The sequence below is a fragment of the Heptranchias perlo genome, chromosome 24 (genome assembly GCF_035084215.1).
Source record: "Heptranchias perlo isolate sHepPer1 chromosome 24, sHepPer1.hap1, whole genome shotgun sequence".
In the NCBI taxonomy this organism is placed as follows: Eukaryota; Metazoa; Chordata; class Chondrichthyes; order Hexanchiformes; family Hexanchidae; genus Heptranchias; species Heptranchias perlo.
The window spans coordinates 113,419-132,279 of NC_090348.1; positions in this window are offsets into that span (position 1 = coordinate 113,419).

Here is an 18,861-nt window from a genome sequence, read left to right on the forward strand (position 1 = left end):
CCTTTATTCACAGAGATCCACATTATCCACTCCACACCCTAGATCACTCTCTCATAAATGGATACAAGAGAGTTCGCAATTGATATGCACCACCTGAATACAATTAACACTAATTGAAATAAATCATTTGGATACAATTAACACAATGATCCTCTTAACGTTTGCTTTGTGTGTAAGCTAGAAAGCACCTTATGGACTCAGAATATTGTCATAGAGTGAAGTTAATGTATTGCTTTCAGAGCTCACATTCAATATTTGCTGGTTTGGGCCTGTTATATTTGCATGCAGTATTTTGTTTAACAGGTTGCAGTAAAATCGATCCGGAAAGACCGAATCAAGGATGAGCAAGACATGGTGCACATCAGAAGAGAGATTGAGATCATGTCGTCCCTAAGTCACCCCCATATAATCAGCATCTATGAAGGTTTGTACCTTTATTCATTTTGCTGGTTTGTCTATGGCAGTTGATGTTACTTGCTGCAGGTTCCACTAGCACAGTGTGCCTTTGTTACAGAAACAATGGGAGCTTAGAACAGAGGAAATGCAGTCATCATGGGGGATTGTAATCTGCATCCAGACTGGGCAAATCAAATTGGCTAAAATAGTTTGGAGGATGTGTTCATGGAATGTATTCGAGACAGTTTCCTAGAGCAATACATCAAGGGAACAGGCTATTTTAGATCTTATATTATATAATGAGATAGGGTTAATTAGTAATCTCACAGTAAAAGAACCTCTGGGGAAAAGTGATCATAATATGATAGAATTTCACATTGAGTCTGAAAGTAACGTACTTAAGTCAGAAACTAGAGTCTTAAACTTAAATAAAGCCAATTACATAGGTATGAGGGTGAGTTGTCAAACGTAGATTGGGAAATTAAATTAAAGAGTTTGATAGTTGAAAAGCAATGGTAAATATTTAAAGAAATATTTCAATATTCTCAACAAATATACATTCCATTGAGAAATAAAAACTCCATGGGAAAAGTGATCCATCCGTGGCTAACTAAAGAAGTTAAGGAGAGTATTAGATTGAAAGAAGAGGCTTATAATGTTGCCAAGAAGAGTAATAAACCTGGGGATTGGGAGAGTTTTAGAAACCAAAGGACGACCAAAAAATTGATAAAATGGGAGAAAATAGAATATGAAAGTAAACTAGCAAGAAATATAAAAACAGATTGTGAGAGCTTCTACAAGTATGTAAAAAGGAAGAGAGTAGCAAAAGTAAACGTTGGTCCCCTAGAGGCTGAGACAGGAGAAATTATAATGGGGAATCAGGAAATGACAGATGCGGAAAACAAGTATTTTGTATCTGTCTTCACAGTAAAAGAAACAAAAAGCAAACCAGAAATAATGGGGAACCAAGGGTCGAATGAGAGTGAGGAACTTAAAACAATTAATATCACTAGAGAAAAAGTACTGGACAAACTAATGGGACTAAAAGCCGACAAATCCCCTGGACCTGATGGCCTACATCTGAGGGTTTTAAAAGAGGTGGCTGCAGAGATAGTGGATGCATTGGTTATGATCTTCCAAAATTCCCTAGATTCTGCAATGGTCCCAGTGGACTGGAAGGTAGCAAATGTTACCCCGCTATTCAAGAAAGGAGGGAGAGAAAAAACAGGGAACTACAGACCAGTTTGCCTGACTTCGATTATCAGGAAAATACTGGAATCCATTGTTAAGGAAGTGGTAACAGGGCACTTAGAAAATCATAATGTGATTAGGCAGAGTCAACATGGTTTTATGAAAGGGAAATCGTGTTTGACAAATCTATTAAGAGTTTTTTGAGAATGTGACGAGCAGGGTAGATAAAGGGGAACTAGTGGATGTAGTATATTTGGATTTTCAAAAGGCATTTGATAAGGTGCCACATAAAAGGTTGTTACACAAGGTAAGGGCTCATGGGGTTGGGGATAATATATCAGCATGGACAGAGGATTGGTTAACGGACAGGAAACAAGAGAGTAGGGATAAACAGGTCATTCTCAGGTTGGCAGGCTGTAACTAGCCTCAGCTATTTACAATCTATATTAATGATTTAGATAAAGGGACTGAGTGTAATGTATCCAAGTTTGCTGACGATACAAAGCTAGATGGGAAAGTAAGCTGTGAAGAGGATACAAAGAGTCTGCAAAGGGATACAGACAGGTTAAGTTTGTGGGCAAGAAGGTGGCAGATGGAGTATAATGTGGGGAAATGTGAGGTTATTCACTTTGGTAGGAAGAATAGAAAAACAGAATATTTTTTAAATGGTGAGAAACTATTCAATGTTGGTGTTCAGAGAGATTTGGGTGTCCTCGTACAAGAAATACAAAAAGTTAGTATGAAAGTACAGCAGGCAATTAGGAAGGCAAATGGCACGTTGACCTTTATTGCAAGGGAGTACAAGAGTGAGAAGGTCTTACTACAGTTGTACAGGGCATTAGTGAGACCTCACCTGGAGAACTGCATACAGTTTTGGTCTCCTTATCTAAGGAAGGATATACTTGCCTTAGAGGATTAATTCCTGGAATGGGAGGGTTGTCCTATGAGGAGAGGTTGAGTAGAATGGGCCTATACTCTGTGGAGTTTAGAAGAATGAGAGGTGATCTCATTGGAACATGTAAGATTCTGAGGGGGCTTGACAGGGTAGATGCTGAGAGGTTGTTTCACCTGGCTGGAGAGTCTAGAACTAGGGCGCACAGTCGCAGGATAAGGGGGTCGGCCATTCAAGACTGAGATGAGGAGGAATTTCTTCACGCAGAGTGTTGTGAATCTTTGGAGTTCTTTACCCGAGAGGGCTGTGGATGCTGAGTCATTGAATATACTCAAGGCTGAGATCGATAGATTTTTGGACTCTGGGGGAATCAAGGAACATGGGGATCGGGCGGGAAAGTGGAGTTTTTTTTTATTGGTTCATGGGATGTGGGCGTCGCTGGCAAGGCCAGCTTTTATTGCCCATTCTTAATTGCCCTTGAGAAGGTGGTGGTGAGCCGTCTTCTTGAACCGTTGCAGTCCGTGTGGTGAAGGTTCTCCCACAGTGCTGTTAGGAAGGGAGTTGCAGGAGTTTGACCCAGTGACGATGAAGGAACGGCGATATATTTCCAAGTCGGGATGATGTGTGACTTGGAGGGGAACGTGCAGGTGGTGTTGTTCCCATGTACCTGCTGCTCTTGTCCTTCTAGGTGGTAGAGGTCGCGGGTTTGGGAGGTGCTGTCGAAGAAGCCTTGGCGAGTTGCTGCAGTGCATCCTGTGGATGGTACACACTGCAGCCACAGTGCGCCGGTGGTGAAGGGAGTGAATGTTTAGGGTGGTGGATGGGGTGCCAATCAAGCGGGCTGCTTTGTCTTGGATGGTGTCGAGCTTGTTGAGTGTTGTTGGAGCTGCACTCATCCATGCAAATGGAGAGTATTCCATCACACTCCTGACTTGTGCCTTGTAGATGGTGGAAAGGCTTTTGGGAGTGAGGAGGTGAGTCACTCACCGCAGAATACCCAGCCTCTGACCTGCTCTTGTAGCCACAGTATTTTTGTGGCTGGTCCAGTTAAGTTTCTGGTCAATGGTGACCCCCAGGATGTTGATGGTGGGGGTTTTGGCGATGGTAATGCCGTTGAATGTCAAGGGGAGGTGGTTAGACTCTCTCTTGTTGGCACAAGTCCAAGCTGCCCAGAATTGGCACAAGCTGGCACTGAGTTGCTGTTCTGACTCAGATGCCACAAGGATGCTGGTGTGACGGAGTTGCAGCAGGTGTTGCTAGGAGAGAAGCTTTGCTGCCTGTATCTGATGCTGTGGATGAGATGGGGGTGGTAATTACTGGGACTGGATGCAAAAAGTGGGGATAGTGTAAATTTCTCCAGGGATTGACATTCTTCACCAGTGAACAGAAAAGATTTCACTGGAGACACAGACTCTTTTGCTATAAGGTGGCAGATCCCAGTGTGATGAGCAGAAAGCTCCCAATCTCCTTCACACTCTGAACTTCATGGGCACTACCATCTACCAGTTGGTTCTCAGCCATATCTTCACCCAGAGGCAGAGGGAGCATTAGCTGAGACGTCACTGCGCTCCGTTTGTAGTTGGCTGGGTGATGTGTAAGTGCTAAATCTGAGGTGCTTCAGATACAAGTTACTGAGTGTTAGACCTGCTGCCTTTATCTCCGCAGCAAACCTTGAGCAATATATTTACACAAGGATCAACAGATGGGAGTGATGTGCTGCTCAGTCAGATAACAAGGCCAGTGATTGTGAGTTTGAAAACAGAACATCCTGTCCACAAGCCGAGTTTTGCTAATCTTCATTCATCAGCTGAAATAAACAATGGTCTGCCTGATTTTTCGGACTCTGTTGGAAGAAGATTGCCTGATTACAGCTGCTTTTGTCAGTTTTCCGATGTTTTTGCAGCCTTTCTGCTACTGGGAGTTTCACGTGTCTCACTTAGTTACACAGACTGACAAAAGCATTGCTATCTTTAGAGTATGGGAAAAATGATTGCTTGCATGCAAAATATTTCACCTTTCGAAGAAAATAGTTTCCTGGCTGTTGAGTGTTAATTACAACGAGGAGTGTGGGTTTTCAGGAATAGAGCTGATGCACCCTAACTTAGTTCTCTTCTAATTTGATGTGGAGATGCCGGTGATGGACTGGGGTTGACAATTGTAAACAATTTTACAACACCAAGTTATAGTCCAGCAATTTTATTTTAAATTCACAAGCTTTCGGAGATTTTCTCCTTCCTCAGGCAAATGTTTGCCTGAGGAAGGAGAAAATCTCCGAAAGCTTGTGAATTTAAAATAAAATTGCTGGACTATAACTTGGTGTTGTAAAATTGTTTACAACTCTTCTAATTTAACCAGCTAGTCAGTTACTACTCCCCACACTTCCTCAGTTACATTGAATTACATTGAATTAAGTTACATTGAGTCTACAGCACAGAAACAGGCCATTCGGCCCAACTGGTCTGTGCCAGTGTTTATGCTCCGCACGAGCCTCCTCCCTCCCTACTTCATCTCACCCTATCAGCATATCCTTCTATTCCTTTCTCCCTCATGTGCTTATCTAGCTTCCCCTTAAATGCATCTATACTATTTGTTTCAACTCCATGTGGGAGCGAGTTCCACATTCTCAACACTCTCTGGGTAAAGAAGTTTCTCCTGAATTCCCTATTGGATTTATTAGCGACTATCTTTATTTTTGGCCTCTAGTTTTGGGCTCCCCCAAAAGTAGGAACATCTTCTCTACGTCCACTCTATCAAACCCTTTCATTATCTTAAAGCCCTCTATCAGGTCACCCTTCAACCTTCTCTTTTCTAGAGAAAAGAGCCCCAGCCTGTTTTGTCTTTCCTGATGAGGATATCCTCTCAGTTCTGGTATCATCTTTGTGAATCTTTTTCGCACCTTCTCCAATGCCTCTATATCCTTTTTATAATATGGAGAACTGTGCTCCATATTATAAGTATCCAGAACTCCAAGTGTGGTCTAACCAGGGTTCTATACAAGTTTAACATAACTTCTTTGCTTTTCAATTCTATCCCTCTAGAAATGAACCCCAGTGCTTGATTTGCTTTTTTTATGGCCTTATTAACCTGTGTCGCTACTTTTAGTGATTTGTGTATCTGTACCCCCAGATCCCTCTGCTCCTCTATCCCATTTAGACTCTTATTATCCAAACAGTATGTGGCCTCCTTATTCTTCCTACCAAAATGCACCACCTTCTCTATATTGAAATTCATTTGCCAATTACATGCCCATTCTGCAAGTTAATTAATGTCTTGCATTTTAACGCATTCTTCCTTTGTATTAACTACACCCCCCAATTTCGTGTCGTCCACAAATTTTGAAATTGTACTTCCAATTCCTGAGTCCAAATTGTTTATGTAAATTGTGAACAACAGCACCGATCCCTGTGGAACACCACTTCCCACCTTTCTCTGTTTTCTGTTTTGTAGCCAGCTTGCTATCCATTCTTCCACCTGTCCCCTGACTCCACATGTTCTGACCTTACTCATGACCTTAGTACCTTTTGAAAATCCAAATATATTACATCTACTGCATTACCCTTGTCTACTCTTTTACTTCGTCAAAGAATTCAGTAAGGTTGGTCAAGCATGACTTTCCCTTCTGAAATCCGTGCTGACTATTCTTTATTATATTTTAATATTCTAGATGTTTTCTTTGATTCCATTTTCTTTCCTACCACCAATGTTAAGCTAATTGCTCTTTAGTTCCCTGGACTGGTTCTTTCTCCCTTTTTAAATATAGGAATCATATTAGCTGTCCGCAGTCTTCTGGCACTATTCCCTTTTCTAATGAATTTTTATATATATTTAATAGAGCCTCTGCTCTCTCTTCCCTAACTTATTTTAATATTCGCGGATACAATCCATCCAGACTAGGGTTTTATCCTTTCTAAGTTAGATTAGTTTTTCAATTATCTCCCCATTATCTTAAATGTCTTTATACCTGCAAAGTATCTATTCAGTATTTCTGCCATTTTGCTGTTGTTACCTGTGAGTTTATATTGTGCATCCCTTAGTGGCCCTATCCCTACCCTGATTTTTCTTCAGTTATTTATGTGTCTGTAGTACTTTACTATTTCTTTTTATATTCCTTGATGATTAAGTTCATAGTTTCTCTTTGGTCTCCAAATTGTTTTTTTGACATCCTCGGCAACATCATCCAAAAACACGTCAGGTTCTACATGTACTGTGACGACACCCAGCTCTACCTCACCACCACCTCTCTTGTCTCCGATTTGTCACACTGCTTGTCCGACATTCAGTACTGGAAGAGCAAAAATTTCCTCCTACTAAATATTGGGAAGACTGAACCCATTGTCTTTGGTCCCCGCCGCAAACTCCGTTCCCTCGCCACCGACTCCATCCCTCTCCCTGGCCACTGTCTGAGTCTGGACCAGACTATTTGCAACCTTGGAGTCCTATTTGACCCTGAGATGAGCTTCCGACCACATATCTGCTCCATCACCAAGACCCCCTACTTCCACCTCCGTAACATCGCCTGTCTCTGCCCCTGCCTCAGCTCATCAGCTGCTGAAACCCCCATCCATGCCTTTGTTACCTCCAGACTCGACTATTCCAATGCTCTCCTGACCGGCCTCCCATCTTCCACCCTCCATAAACTTGAGCTGATCCAAAACTCTGCTGCCCGTATCCTAACTCGCACCAAGTCCCGTTCACCCATCACCCCTGTGCTCACTGACCTACATTGGCTCCCGGTCCGGGAACGCTTCGATTTTAAAATTCTCATCCTTGTTTTCAAATCCCTCCATGGCCTCGCCCCTCCCTATCTCTGCTCCTCCAGCCCTATAACCCTCTGAGATCTCTGCGCTCCTCCAATTCTTGCTTCTTGTACAGCCCCGATTTTCTTTGTTCCACCATTGGCGGCCGTGCCTTCATCTGCCTCGGTCCTAAGCTCTGGAATTCCCTCCCTAAACCTTTCCGCCTCTCTCTCTCCTCCTTTAAGATGCTGCTTAAAACCTGCCTCTTTGACCAAGCTTTTGGTCACCTGTCCTAATATCTCCTTATGTGGCTCGGTGTCAAATTTTGTTTGATAATCGCTCTTGTGAAGTGCCTTAGGATGTTTTACTACATTGAAGGTGTTATATAAATGCAAGTTGCTGTTGTCATCCTTCCTAACCTTCTGTCATCCTCTCTTTTATTGTCTACGTACTTAGAGTATGTGTATTTTTTAGTTTCAATTTTACCCTTATCTCTTTATTCATCCATTATTGACTAGTTTGTTCTTGTTTTTTTAGTGGAATATATTTCTCCTGAACTCTATTGATCATCATTTTAAATGTTTCCCACTGCTGTTCTATCTCTTTGTTATTTTTTCTTCCAATTTATCTTCCCTAGTTCCATTTTCATCCCCTCAAAATGAGCTCTCTTCCAAACTATTACTTTGGTCTTTGTCTGACTTATGACTTTCTCATTCATTATCTTAAACCTTATTATGTTATGATCGCTATTGCCTAGATGTTCCCCTACACTCACTTCTCTTATCTGCCCTGGTTCATTTCCCATTACTAGATCCAGCAGTGATTCCTGTCTTGTTGGGCTTCTCATACTGGGTAAGAAAGGAGTCCTGTACACACTGTAAAAACTCCATTCCCTTCTCCATTTGGGGATAGCTGAAATCTCCCATGATTATTATTCGATGTTTTTTACTCATTTCATAGAATTGCCTATATATTTCATCCTCCACTTCCCGTCCACTATTAGGTGGGCAGTGTTGCTCCCCACTGCTTCCATCTGCTCAGCTCACCTCACCTCATATCAAGATGTGTAGCACTTGGAAGCTCTTGCTTTGCTGTTGGTGATTTGTGCATTTGATGATTGTATTGAACTCAGTTGAAGTGAAATATTTGGCCCTGGGTCAGTGTGTGTCCACTTCATTCCCACTTCAATATCAAGTAACAAATGAAAAATATAGTCGTCACCTCTCCAATAGAAAACATATGTGATTGGTCTCCCGTACTTCCAACCTCTTTAGACACTGTCAGATACACAGACTGATTCACACCTGCATCAGTTGCTCACATTTGCACAATCAGTGGTTAAGTTTATTAAGCCTACTGGTGGGTCCCGTACTGTACTGCTCCTGGGCTGGGGTGGGGGGTTGCCTGGTGGGGCTGTGTAGATGCTGTTCTACTTTAAGATGGGTGCTTTGAATGGGATCCTCTGCTCCAGGGCTGGGGCTGGACCTGGGCTCAAGACGATAGCGGGGAGGGAATGTACCTGCGAGGGAGGGAGAAGATGGGGAATTGGAGCACAGTTGTCCCAGGGTGGGAGCTCTGGTGGGAGCAGACAGCAGTGCAGAGTGGGACACGGGCTCCTTCAACTGAGTCTGAGGCTAGTGGAAGCGTCATGCCGTGTGCTGTAAGTGGAGTGGCAGGTTTGTACAAGTAATCTCTGTGCCCTTGTGTTCCTATTAGTGTGTGACAAGCACTCAGCTCAGAATCCACGACATTTAAAGCAGCACTAATATCAAACATTTCTTTCCCAATCCACGAGTCGGTGGTCGGGACGGGTCGGTGGGCAGGACGGGTCGGTGAGCAGGACGGGTCGATGGTCAGGACGGGTCGATGGTCAGGACGGGTCGGTGGGCAGGACGGGTCGGTGGGCAGGACGGGTCGGTGGGCAGGACGGGTCGGTGGGCAGGACGGGTCGGTGGGCAGGACGGGTCGGTGGGCAGGACGGGTCGGTGGGCAGGACGGGTCGGTGGGCAGGACGGGTCGGTGGGCAGGACGGGTCGATGGTCAGGACGGGTCGATGGTCAGGACGGGTCGGTGGGCAGGACGGGTCGGTGGGCAGGACGGGTCGGTGGGCAGGACGGGTCGGTGGGCAGGACGGGTCGATGGGCAGGACGGGTCGATGTGTCCTTTTGAGACGGTGTCCTTGATGCTCTGAGAACAGGCCCAACCCACAAAACCAATTCTCCAGCCCTATTCCCGGCTGCCCTTTTCACTGCTGCAGTTCTGGGACTAACCAGGGGTGAAATGTAGACCGAAATAAGAGGGAATAAGAGGGATAACCAAGGTTTAGTCAAAGATGTTCGTTTTAAGGAGGGTCTTAAAGGAGGAGAGAGAGGTGGAGGAGATTATGGTTCATTGTGATGTTTCCTCATCCTAAAACTGTTAGCCTGGTTTCGAAGTGAGGCTGTTGATTCAGTATCGGTTAGGACTGAATTGAGGCCATTATGTGCAGTAGACCAGTGTCTGCTCGAACTGTCTTGAAACTAATTTCACATGTCCTTGTGGGTAACTTTCATTCTAGCATGACTGGCTGGATTCAAACCCATGTCCCAAAGGATGATGCAAAAAAACCCACCCAACCCAAAAAAAACCACCCGACCCAAAAAAACCCACCCAACATAAATAAACCCACCCAACCCAAAAAAACCCACCCGACCCAAAAAAACCCACCCAACGTAAATAAACCCACCCGACCCAAAAAAAACCACCCAACATAAATAAACCCACCCAACCCAAAAAACCCACCCAACGTAAATAAACCCACCCAAACCAAAAAAAACCACCCAACCCAAAAAAAAACACCCAACCCAAAAAAACCCACCCAACGTAAATAAACCCACCTAACCCAAAAAACCCACCCAACCCAAAAAAAACCACCCAACCCAAAAAAAAACACCCAACCCAAAAAAAACCACCCAACGTAAATAAACCCACCTAACCCAAAAAACCCACCCAACCCAAAAAAAACCACCCAACCCAAAAAAAAACACCCAACCCAAATAAACCCACCCAACGTAAATAAACCCACCCAACCCAAAAAAAAACACCCAACCCAAATAAACCCACCCACCCAAATAAACCCACCCAACCCAAATAAACCCACCCAAATAAACCCACCCAAATAAACCCACCCAACCCAAATAAACCCACACAAATAAACCCACCCAAAAAAATCAACCCAACCCAAATAAACCCACCCAACCCAAATAAACCCACCCAAATAAACCCACCCAAATAAACCCACTCAACCTAAATAAACCCACACAATCTAAATAAACCCAACCTAAATAAACCCACCCAAATAAACCCACCCAACCTAAATAAACCAACCCAAATAAACCCACCCAACCTAAATAAACCCACCCAATCTAAATAAACCCACCCAACCTAAATAAACCCACACAATCTAAATAAACCCAACCTAAATAAACCCACCCAAATAAACCCACCCAACCTAAATAAACCCACCTAAATAAACCCACCCAACCCAAATAAACCCACCCAACCCAAATAAACCGACCCAATCTTAATAAACCCACCCAAATAAACCCACCCAATCTAAATAAACCCACCCAACCTAAATAAACCCACCCAACCCAAATAAACCCACCCAACCCAAATAAACCCACCCAAATAAACCCACCCAACCTAAATAAATCCACCCAAATAAACCCACCCAACATAAATAAACCCACCCAACCCAAATAAACACACCCGACCCAAAAAAAACCACCCAACATAAATAAACCCACCCAACCCAAAAAAAAAACACCCAACCCAAAAAAACCCACCCAACCCAAAAAAACCCACCCAACGTAAATAAACCCACCCAATCCAAAAAAAAACACCCAACCCAAAAAAACCACCCAACCCAAATAAACCCACCCAACGTAAATAAACCCACCCAACCCAAAAAAAAAAGACCCAACCCAAAAAAACCCACCCAACCCAAAAAAAACCACCCAACGTAAATAAACCCACCCAACCCAAAAAAAATCAACCAACCCAAATAAACCCACCCAACCCAAAAAAAAATCAACCAACCCAAATAAACCCACCCAACCCAAAAAAAAATCAACCAACCCAAATAAACCCACCCACCCAAATAAACCCACCCAACCCAAAAAAAACCACCCAACGTAAATAAACCCACCCAACCCAAAAAAACCCACCCAACGTAAATAAACCCACCCGACCCAAAAAAACCCACCCAACATAAATAAACCCACCCAACCCAAAAAAAACCACCCAACCCAAAAAAAACCACCCAACGTAAATAAACCCACCCAACCCAAAAAAAAACACCCAACCCAAAAAAAACTACCCAACCTAAAAAAAACCACCCAACCCAAAAAAAATCAACCAACCCAAATAAACCCACCCACCCAAATAAACCCACCCAACCCAAATAAACCCACCCAACCCAAATAAACCCACCCAAATAAACCCACCCAAATAAACCCACACAAATAAACCCACCCAAAAAAATCAACCCAACCCAAATAAACCCACCCAACCCAAATAAACCCACCCAAATAAACCCACCCAAATAAACCCACCCAACCTAAATAAACCCACCTAAATAAACCCACCCAACCCAAATAAACCCACCCAACCCAAATAAACCGACCCAATCGAAATAAACCCACCCAACCCAAATAAACCCACCCAACCCAAATAAACCCACCCAACCCAAATAAACCCACCCAACCTAAATAAACCCACCCAAATAAACCCACCCAACCCAAATAAACCCACCCAAATAAACCCACCCAACCTAAATAAATCCACCCAAATAAACCCACCCAACATAAATAAACCCACCCAACCCAAATAAACACACCCGACCCAAAAAAACCCACCCAACATAAATAAACCCACCCAACCCAAAAAAAAAACACCCAACCCAAAAAAACCCACCCAACCCAAAAAAACCCACCCAACGTAAATAAACCCACCCAATCCAAAAAAAAACACCCAACCCAAAAAAACCACCCAACCCAAATAAACCCACCCAACGTAAATAAACCCACCCAACCCAAAAAAAAAACACCCAAACCAAAAATACCCACCCAACCCAAAAAAAACCACCCAACGTAAATAAACCCACCCAACCCAAAAAAAATCAACCAACCCAAATAAACCCACCCAACCCAAAAAAAAATCAACCAACCCAAATAAACCCACCCAACCCAAAAAAAAATCAACCAACCCAAATAAACCCACCCACCCAAATAAACCCACCCAACCCAAAAAAAACCACCCAACGTAAATAAACCCACCCAACCCAAAAAAACCCACCCAACGTAAATAAACCCACCCGACCCAAAAAAACCCACCCAACATAAATAAACCCACCCAACCCAAAAAAAACCACCCAACCCAAAAAAAAACACCCAACGTAAATAAACCCACCCAACCCAAAAAAAAACACCCAACCCAAAAAAAACTACCCAACCTAAAAAAAACCACCCAACCCAAAAAAAATCAACCAAACCAAATAAACCCACCCACCCAAATAAACCCACCCAACCCAAATAAACCCACCCAACCCAAATAAACCCACCCAAATAAACCCACCCAAATAAACCCACACAAATAAACCCACCCAAAAAAATCAACCCAACCCAAATAAACCCACCCAACCCAAATAAACCCACCCAAATAAACCCACCCAAATAAACCCACCCAACCTAAATAAACCCACCTAAATAAACCCACCCAACCCAAATAAACCCACCCAACCCAAATAAACCGACCCAATCGAAATAAACCCACCCAACCCAAATAAACCCACCCAACCCAAATAAACCCACCCAACCTAAATAAACCCACCCAAATAAACCCACCCAACCCAAATAAACCCACCCAACCCAAATAAACCCACCCAAATAAACCCACCCAACCTAAATAAACCCACCCAAATAAACCCACCCAACCCAAATAAACCCACCCAACCCAAATAAACCCACCCAACCTAAATAAACCCACCCAAATAAACCCACCCAACCCAAATAAACCCACCCAAATAAACCCACCCAACCTAAATAAACCCACCCAAATAAACCCACCCAACCCAAATAAACCCACCCAACCCAAATAAACCCACCCAACCTAAATAAACCCACCCAAATAAACCCAGCCAACCCAAATAAACCCACCCAAATAAACCCACCCAACCTAAATAAATCCACCCAAATAAATCCACCCAACCTAAATAAACCCACCCAACCCAAAAAAAAACACCCAACCCAAATAAACGCACCCAACCTAAATAAACCCACCCAACCCAAAAAAACCCACCCAACCCAAAAAAAACACCCAACCCAAATAAACGCACCCAACCTAAATAAACCCACCCAACCCAAAAAAAACCACCCAACCCAAAAAAAACCACCCAACCCAAATAAACGCACCCAACCTAAATAAACCCACCCAACCCAAAAAAACCCACCCAACCCAAATAAACGCACCCAACCTAAATAAACCCACCCAACCCAAAAAAAACCACCCAACCCAAATAAACGCACCCAACCTAAATAAACCCACCCAACCCAAAAAAAACCACCCAACCCAAAAAAAAACACCCAACCCAAATAAACGCACCCAACCTAAATAAATCCACCCAAATAAACCCACCCAACCCAAATAAACCCACCCAACCCAAATAAACCCACCCAACCCAAATAAACCCACCCAACCCAAAAAAACCACCCAACCCAAATAAACCCACCCAACGTAAATAAAGCCACCCAACCCAAAAAAAAAAACACCCAACCCAAAAAAACCCACCCAACCCAAAAAAAACCACCCAACGTAAATAAACCCACCCAACCCAAAAAAAATCAACCAACCCAAATAAACCCACCCAACCCAAAAAAAAATCAACCAACCCAAATAAACCCACCCAACCCAAAAAAAAATCAACCAACCCAAATAAACCCACCCACCCAAATAAACCCACCCAACCCAAAAAAAACCACCCAACGTAAATAAACCCACCCAACCCAAAAAAACCCGCCCAACGTAAATAAACCCACCCAATCCAAAAAAACCCACCCAACGTAAATAAACCCACCCGACCCAAAAAAACCCACCCAACGTAAATAAACCCAGCCGACCCAAAAAAAACCACCCAACATAAATAAACCCACCCAACCCAAAAAACCCACCCAACGTAAATAAACCCACCTAACCCAAAAAACCCACCCAACCCAAAAAAAAACACCCAACCCAAAAAAAAACACCCAACCCAAATAAACCCACCCAACGTAAATAAACCCACCCAACCCAAATAAACCCAGCCACCCAAATAAACCCACCCAACCCAAATAAACATACCCAAATAAACCCACCCAAATAAACCCACCCAACCCAAATAAACCCACACAAATAAACCCACCCAAAAAAATCAACCCAACCCAAATAAACCCACCCAACCCAAATAAACCCACCCAAATAAACCCACCCAAATAAACCCACCCAACCTAAATAAACCCACACAATCTAAATAAACCCAACCTAAATAAACCCACCCAAATAAACCCACCCAACCTAAATAAACCAACCCAAATAAACCCACCCAACCTAAATAAACCCACACAATCTAAATAAACCCAACCTAAATAAACCCACCCAAATAAACCCACCCAACCTAAATAAACCCACCTAAATAAACCCACCCAACCCAAATAAACCCACCCAACCCAAATAAACCGACCCAATCTTAATAAACCCACCCAAATAAACCAACCCAACCTAAATAAACCCACCCAACCCAAATAAACCCACCCAACCCAAATAAACCCACCCAACCCAAATAAACCCACCCAAATAAACCCACCCAACCTAAATAAATCCACCCAAATAAACGCACCCAACCTAAATAAACCCACCCAACCCAAAAAAAACCACCCAACCCAAATAAACGCACCCAACCTAAATAAACCCACCCAACCCAAAAAAAACCACCCAACCCAAAACAAAACACCCAACCCAAATAAACGCACCCAACCTAAATAAATCCACCCAAATAAACCCACCCAACCCAAATAAACCCACCCAACCCAAAAAAACCACCCAACCCAAATAAACCCACCCAACGTAAATAAACCCACCCAACCCAAAAAAAAAACACCCAACCCAAAAAAACCCACCCAACCCAAAAAAAACCACCCAACGTAAATAAACCCACCCAACCCAAAAAAAATCAACCAACCCAAATAAACCCACCCAACCCAAAAAAAAATCAACCAACCCAAATAAACCCACCCAACCCAAAAAAAAATCAACCAACCCAAATAAACCCACCCACCCAAATAAACCCACCCAACCCAAAAAAAACCACCCAACGTAAATAAACCCACCCAACCCAAAAAAACCCGCCCAACGTAAATAAACCCACCCAATCCAAAAAAACCCACCCAACGTAAATAAACCCACCCGACCCAAAAAAAACCACCCAACGTAAATAAACCCAGCCGACCCAAAAAAAACCACCCAACATAAATAAACCCACCCAACCCAAAAAACCCACCCAACGTAAATAAACCCACCTAACCCAAAAAACCCACCCAACCCAAAAAAAAACACCCAACCCAAAAAAAAACACCCAACCCAAATAAACCCACCCAACGTAAATAAACCCACCCAACCCAAATAAACCCAGCCACCCAAATAAACCCACCCAACCCAAATAAACATACCCAAATAAACCCACCCAAATAAACCCACCCAACCCAAATAAACCCACACAAATAAACCCACCCAAAAAAATCAACCCAACCCAAATAAACCCACCCAACCCAAATAAACCCACCCAAATAAACCCACCCAAATAAACCCACCCAACCTAAATAAACCCACACAATCTAAATAAACCCAACCTAAATAAACCCACCCAAATAAACCCACCCAACCTAAATAAACCAACCCAAATAAACCCACCCAACCTAAATAAACCCACCCAATCTAAATAAACCCACCCAACCTAAATAAACCCACACAATCTAAATAAACCCAACCTAAATAAACCCACCCAAATAAACCCACCCAACCTAAATAAACCCACCTAAATAAACCCACCCAACCCAAATAAACCCACCCAACCCAAATAAACCGACCCAATCTTAATAAACCCACCCAAATAAACCAACCCAACCTAAATAAACCCACCCAACCCAAATAAACCCACCCAACCCAAATAAACCCACCCAACCCAAATAAACCCACCCAAATAAACCCACCCAACCTAAATAAATCCACCCAAATAAACGCACCCAACCTAAATAAACCCACCCAACCCAAAAAAAACCACCCAACCCAAATAAACGCACCCAACCTAAATAAACCCACCCAACCCAAAAAAAACCACCCAACCCAAAAAAAAACACCCAACCCAAATAAACGCACCCAACCTAAATAAATCCACCCAAATAAACCCACCCAACCCAAATAAACCCACCCAACCCAAAAAAACCACCCAACCCAAATAAACCCACCCAACGTAAATAAACCCACCCAACCCAAAAAAAAAACACCCAACCCAAAAAAACCCACCCAACCCAAAAAAAACCACCCAACGTAAATAAACCCACCCAACCCAAAAAAAATCAACCAACCCAAATAAACCCACCCAACCCAAAAAAAAATCAACCAACCCAAATAAACCCACCCAACCCAAAAAAAAATCAACCAACCCAAATAAACCCACCCACCCAAATAAACCCACCCAACCCAAAAAAAACCACCCAACGTAAATAAACCCACCCAACCCAAAAAAACCCACCCAACGTAAATAAACCCACCCGACCCAAAAAAACCCACCCAACGTAAATAAACCCACCCGACCCAAAAAAAACCCACCCAACGTAAATAGACCCACCCGACCCAAAAAAAAACACCCAACATAAATAAACCCACCCAACCCAAAAAACCCACCCAACGTAAATAAACCCACCCAAACCAAAAAAAACCACCCAACCCAAAAAAAAACACCCAACCCAAAAAAACCCACCCAACGTAAATAAACCCACCTAACCCAAAAAACCCACCCAACCCAAAAAAAAACACCCAACCCAAAAAAAAACACCCAACCCAAATAAACCCACCCAACGTAAATAAACCCACCCAACCCAAAAAAAAACACCCAACCCAAATAAACCCACCCATCCAAATAAACCCACCCAACCCAAATAAACCCACCCAAATAAACCCACCCAAATAAACCCACCCAACCCAAATAAACCCACACAAATAAACCCACCCAAAAAAATCAACCCAACCCAAATAAACCCACCCAACCCAAATAAACCCACCCAAATAAACCCACCCAAATAAACCCACCCAAATAAACCCACCCAACCTAAATAAACCCACACAATCTAAATAAACCCAACCTAAATAAACCCACCCAAATAAACCCACCCAACCTAAATAAACCAACCCAAATAAACCCACCCAACCTAAATAAACCCACCCAATCTAAATAAACCCACCCAACCTAAATAAACCCACACAATCTAAATAAACCCAACCTAAATAAACCCACCCAAATAAACCCACCCAACCTAAATAAACCCACCTAAATAAACCCACCCAACCCAAATAAACCCACCCAACCCAAATAAACCGACCCAATCTTAATAAACCCACCCAAATAAACCCACCCAACCTAAATAAACCCACCCAACCTAAATAAACCCACCCAACCCAAATAAACCCACCCAACCCAAATAAACCCACCCAACCCAAATAAACCCACCCAAATAAACCCACCCAACCTAAATAAATCCACCCAAATAAACCCACCCAACATAAATAAACCCACCCAACCCAAATAAACACACCCGACCCAAAAAAACCCACCCAACATAAATAAACCCACCCAACCCAAAAAAAAACACCCAACCCAAAAAAAAACACCCAACCCAAAAAAAACCACCCAACCCAAAAAAACCCACCCAACGTAAATAAACCCACCCAATCCAAAAAAAAACACCCAACCCAAAAAAACCACCCAACCCAAATAAACCCACCCAACCCAAATAAACCCACCCAACGTAAATAAACCCACCCAACCCAAAAAAAACCACCCAACCCAAAAAAAATCAACCAACCCAAATAAACCCACCCAACCCAAAAAAACCCACCCAACCCAAATAAACGCACCCAACCTAAATAAACCCACCCAAATAAACCCACCCAACCCAAAAAAAACCACCCAACCCAAATAAACGCACCCAACCTAAATAAACCCACCCAACCCAAAAAAAACCACCCAACCCAAAAAAAAAACACCCAACCCAAATAAACGCACCCAACCTAAATAAATCCACCCAAATAAACCCACCCAACCCAAATAAACCCACCCAACCCAAATAAACCCACCCAACCCAAATAAACCCACCCAACCCAAAATAACCACCCAACCCAAATAAACCCACCCAACGTAAATAAACCCACCCAACCCAAAAAGAAACACCCAACCCAAAAAAAACCACCCAACCCAAAAAAAACCACCCAACGTAAATAAACCCACCCAACCCAAAAAAAATCAACCAACCCAAATAAACCCACCCAACCCAAAAAAAAATCAACCAACCCAAATAA